Below are 5,427 nucleotides of genomic sequence, written 5' to 3'. Positions count from 1 at the left end.
AGTATCACACTCTTGATATTTTAGAGTCTCATCCCTTTACTGCTGTGTACTTTTTTTCAGCATCGTGGCTGATTTGTAGATTGTACACACAAATATTCAGAGAATTTTTGTATTTTTGCCGATTTCCCATTCATTTCCTATGGTCGGTCATTTATGACCGAAGCCAATGAACGTTACTTTTTTTTTTTATCAATCAATCAATCAAACTTTATTTGTATAGCACCTTCCAACAACCAAAAGGAGGACCAAGGTGCTTTACATTTAGAACAGAAAAACATCTACAATAAATAATATATTAATACATGAAGCAATAACCAAAGGAACAGTTACACAAAATACAAAAATAAAATTCAAAGTGCCACAGTGTGTTAAAAGCCAGTTTAAATAAATGCGTTTTTAACCTGGACTTGAACAGGGCCAGGTCTGTAAGAACACGCAGGTCTACTGGTAAAGTGTTCCAAAGTTTAGGAGCAGCAAAAGCAAATGAACGATCGCCCCACTGCTTGCACCGGGACCTCGGAACAACTAGCCTCATCTGGTCAGCCGACCGGAGGGCTCTGTTTGGACGGTGGACACTTAAAATCTCTGATAAATAAGGTGGCGCAAGGCCATTAAGAGCTTTAAAGGCAAACATTAAAATTTTAAAATCAACACGGTACCGAACCGGGAGCCAGTGGAGGGAACAGAGAACTGGACTAATATGGCTGTGTCTAGATGTACCGGTTAGAAGACGAGCAGCTGCATTCTGTACCAGTTGGAGACGATGGAGTGAAGACTGTGTGATGCCAATGTAGAGTTCGTTACAGTAATCAATGCGTGAGCTGATAAAAGCATGAATTGCCTTTTCCAGATCACTGCGGCACAGAAAAGGCTTTACTTTGGCTAAAAGTCGCAGCTGGAAAAAGCTTGCTTTGACTACAGAGTTAATTTGTTTGTTAAAATTCAGATCTCTGTCAAAAATCACCCCCAGATTCTTTATTGCCTCACTAACTTGAGGGGTTGTGCTTGATGATAAATCGTGGTGTAAAATAGGGGAACCAAAAATAATATATTCCGTTTTACTCTCATTCAGATGAAGAAAGTTTCGTGAAAGCCATAGTTTAATATCAGATAGGCAACTATGCAAGGAGTCTAGAGCTGAACCATCATTTGGAAGCACAGGCATATAGACCTGGAGGTCGTCTGCATATAAGTGGAAAGAAAGATTGTGCTTGGCAATAATGGAACCAAGAGGCAACATGTAAAGTGAAAATAGAACAGGGCCAAGAATGGATCCTTGTGGCACTCCAGAGGACAGAGGAGCAGTGGATGACGAAAATTCATTGATCATAACTGAAAAGCTCCTGTTGTTCAAGTAGGAGCGAAACCACTGCAGGACTGAACCCGTGAGGCCGACCTGTTGAGCAAGGCGGGCGATAAGTACTGAATGGTCCACAGTGTCGAAAGCTGCTGTTAGATCCAGCATCACCAACAGCACAGATCTTTTAGCATCAAGGGATAGAAGGATGTCGTTGTGGACTTTCAGCAGCGCAGACTCAGTGCTATGTCGTGACCTAAAACCAGACTGAAACTTTTCTAAAATTGAGTTATTTTCTAAAAAAGGCTGTAACTGTGATAGCACAACTTTTTCTAGAACCTTTGATAAAAATGGTAAATGTGAGACAGGTCTAAAATTAGACAAAATGTCGGGATCCAGGTTGGGTTTTTTTAAAAGTGGTCTGACCACTGCGTGCTTGAAGACAGTTGGGACAGTCCCTGAGCTGAGGCAGCTGTTAATGAGCGAGAGGACGCATGGTCCTAGTTACCATGCTCAATTAGCAATTACCATGACCAATTACCATGCTCGAATCATGACCCCAATTTTTCTGTGTGTTTACATACCTAATGCTAAAAAAGTCACCCAAGTTTTTAATGGTATATAGCTTCCCGCAGCAGTGACGTTTCCTCTGCTCCCACTTCTGGTGGCTGTCCTCTGCTTCTTGCAGTTTTGGGGGGTACTCTGGGTTCGGGCCAAATTCCGAGCCCGGAGCCCTCCCCCGGACAGCACGCCAAATACGCATAATCTTTACTCTATTTAATTTGATGTAAGTGTGAACTAGTGGAAAGGAGGTAAAATTCTTGAAGAACTAAATGTTCAATTTTTTTTTATTTAGTATACAGTTAAAACATACTTCACACTGATGAAGTACATGTTGATGATATGCATTCTGGTTATGTGACATGCTAAGGCAAACGCAACAATAACCAGTCATGGCAATGCATATGATCCAGAAGAAGCCTGTCCTCTGGATGGCGCTGTAGACAATCCTGCATGAAATGACAGCATTCTGTGCAAAACGATAAGAGAATAAGATATTATTACTGTAAACTCAACACATGCTATATTTAACCATTTGTTCTTTGATTAACAAACTAACCTTTTGACACAGCAAATCTGGACCAGACACAGTTCATGAGGTCGTACTGGTCTTGGGATGTTGGATAATATCCATTGACCATTGTGAAAAGAAGCACCCCCAGCGAAAACACTGTTGCAGGTTTTGCATGGTACTTGCCTGTGTCAAAATACTCTGGAGAGACGTATGGTTTTGTCCCTGAGGAAAGAGATTTTGAATAATGATAATAAATAAAAGTATTTTGACTATATCCTCCTGGGACCCAGTAATAGACTTTTGTTCAATGTAGTGGACATTATATTTTAGTGAGTTTCTGTGACATCACACACGTCACAGTTTTGAGTCAGGATGTCCTTTATAGAGCACATTCAGGGCTTTGCACAGATACCAAATGTTTGGAGGTTTCACCAGGACAACAACAACTTCTTGGTCTTTAAAAATGGCTGACATTAATGTTTAGCACCCTTATGGAAATATGATAATATTTTTGAATTATAATTTAAATCTGATTAATTTTCTTATTGTTTGTTATAAATCAACATCTCAGGAAAATGCTATGGGGTTTCTAATCAAAATATGACTCTTTGTTACAAAACAGGGCATTGATTTCTTAAATGTTCACTGTAGAGGACATCGGGACATAAATCAAGTTTATCAGGCATTTTGGAGACACAACAAGTAAATAGGGAAATAAATTACATATCAATATTCCTATGAAATATTACATATTATTATGAAAATGTTGCCAATTATTACTCCCCTTATTACACTTCTTTTTTTCATTACATGTTGCACCAAGAACACAATAATATGCAAATTAGATGCAATATACCGATACATTGTATTGAATGGGAAAATCCAACTATGGCCATTTTACCCACATATTGCATAAAGTAAGATGGTATATCAAAGCATTCAGTTATATCTTTTATAACATAGCTCAGAATCATCTTTTTAAAAAGTTTGTTTTAAAAAAATCCTGAAACTTAAAAATGTATTCGTGAATTAAAAATAAATCCCATTGTTTTTGCCTACACATGCAATTTCATTTCATTACATTTTTTTAACAACTGAGTCCTGGTGTCAACTACAGAGGACATATCATAAAATATGAATAAAATATAATTTTCCCAAAAAATAATCTGTCACTTTGTTTCTTATGCTCTAAACAATCTAATGACATGAAAAAATACAAAATTCAAAAAACTTTTTTTTTCTGGGTCCCAGGAGGATGATGCGATTTAGTGTTCTAATTCATTTGATTGCAATAATACATACCACGGTGGGACTTATAGGCAGAATCGCTTATGAGGTCCCCACACCCAAAGTCGATTAATTTGACCTCCAGCGTGTTCAGGTTTATTAGAAGGTTTTCCAGCTTGATGTCGCCATGAAAAACACCCCGGTAACAGCAAACACTAGCGGCACGAATAACCTGTCGCATAATGTGCTGTGCTATGTGCTCCTTGAGGACACCTCTGTTGAGATTCAGGAATCTGTGCATATCTATGCATGGCAAGGGGTGCTCCATGACCATGACGTAAAGGTTTGTGTCGTCCTGCCAGTCCAGCACCTCAATTATATTAGGACAGCTGGGAGCCCTATTGACGATGACTGTCAAAGCGATTTCTAAAGGAAGGGGTTCGGGATAAAAAGGCTGAAAGAAAATATGATGGGTAAATTGTTGGTAAAAGGCAGATTTCATATTGAAAAATCATTTGTTATCTATGATTAAAATAGAAAAAGATATTATAAACTAAAAACAGTGACTAAAAAGTAAAAACGAAGAGTGCAGCCTACTTACAGTGCTGATATATTTTGTGGCTGATGTCTTTCGGACAAATTTCACTGCCACCTGAATAACAAAACAAAGAATTAACGATTAATATGTGCACAAGGGTGATTTCATTGCAGTCATGAATCCTGAACAGACATTTTGTGAAGTAGTGCAGTGAAGAAAAGAAGTAAAGAAATACCTTAAGACCATCCTTGATGCGAACCCCTTCATAAACTGAGCCAAATCCACCTTTGCCCAGCTCCCCACCGAATTTGTACAGATTAGAAATGCAATCTATTAAAAGGAAAGTAAACGTAGTTAACACAACATAAACTGACATTTTATTTATATGTGTTTTGTAATTAACATTTTCTAAATCTTATATTTGTATTCATATATTTATTTTATTTGTCTAATATCAAGAGACTACAAGGGATTTTTTAAAAATTAATTTGGCACAGTAGAGGACTATTAAAGTGAACTACAAAAAGGTACATAGTGATTAAAATTAGACTAGGTAAACCCAGCCTGATCTGCCTGCGATTTGATCTGAATTCAGTCTGGAAACCTGTGCATTAATTTCTACTGCTTCTGTTACACTTTTTCGGGAAACAATCACAGATTGGCTTATCCACCTTGCACGCTATTGGCAGGATTAACACGATGACAGATAAGGTGGTTGCCCATTGATCACGCCTCTTGTGGTCTGATTGGTTAAGGACTATCCAATTACGTACAGAGTTATTCAAATAATGCCAGTTGATCACACCTCTTGTGCAGTAGATAATACAGAGCAAACTCCCAGACCAATGTTCAATTTTAAATTGAGCTTGGTCTGGTGATAGCCAGACAAGATTAAAATGATAAAAAGACTAAATAAATGTGAACGCTGTTTTGGTAAATGGCAGTAAACTTACTATTTTTCGGCACTTCTATGGGACGCTCTGCACCGCTAATGTCTCCATCTACTTTGGGACATACTGCAGCATCAATGTTCCCATCTGTTGCAGAACTCCTCGAAGAGTCAATGTCATTTTCTGGTGCTGGACTCACTGCAGACTCAAAGCTCTCATCTGTTGGACTCTCTGTAGAGTCAAAGCTCTCATCTGTTGGACTCTCTGTAGAGTCAAAGCTCTCATCTGTTGGACTCTCTGTAGAGTCAAAGCTCTCATATACGGTTGGACTCTCTGTAGAGTCAAAGCTCTCATATACAGTTGGACTCTCTGTAGAGTCAAAGCTCTCATATACTGTTGG

General features: G+C 38.4%; 1 pseudogene; it reads right to left on the bottom strand.

The window, feature by feature from the left end:
* Positions 1–2,385: 2,385 nt before the first annotated feature.
* Positions 2,386–4,540, bottom strand: LOC137089398 (serine/threonine-protein kinase pim-3-like; annotated as a pseudogene).
* Positions 4,541–5,427: the final 887 nt, after the last annotated feature.

The sequence above is a fragment of the Pseudorasbora parva genome, chromosome 9 (genome assembly GCF_024679245.1).
Source record: "Pseudorasbora parva isolate DD20220531a chromosome 9, ASM2467924v1, whole genome shotgun sequence".
Taxonomy (NCBI): Eukaryota; Metazoa; Chordata; class Actinopteri; order Cypriniformes; family Gobionidae; genus Pseudorasbora; species Pseudorasbora parva.
The sequence above is the reverse complement of the archived record's forward strand: the minus strand, read 5'-3'. Positions and strand labels throughout refer to the sequence as shown.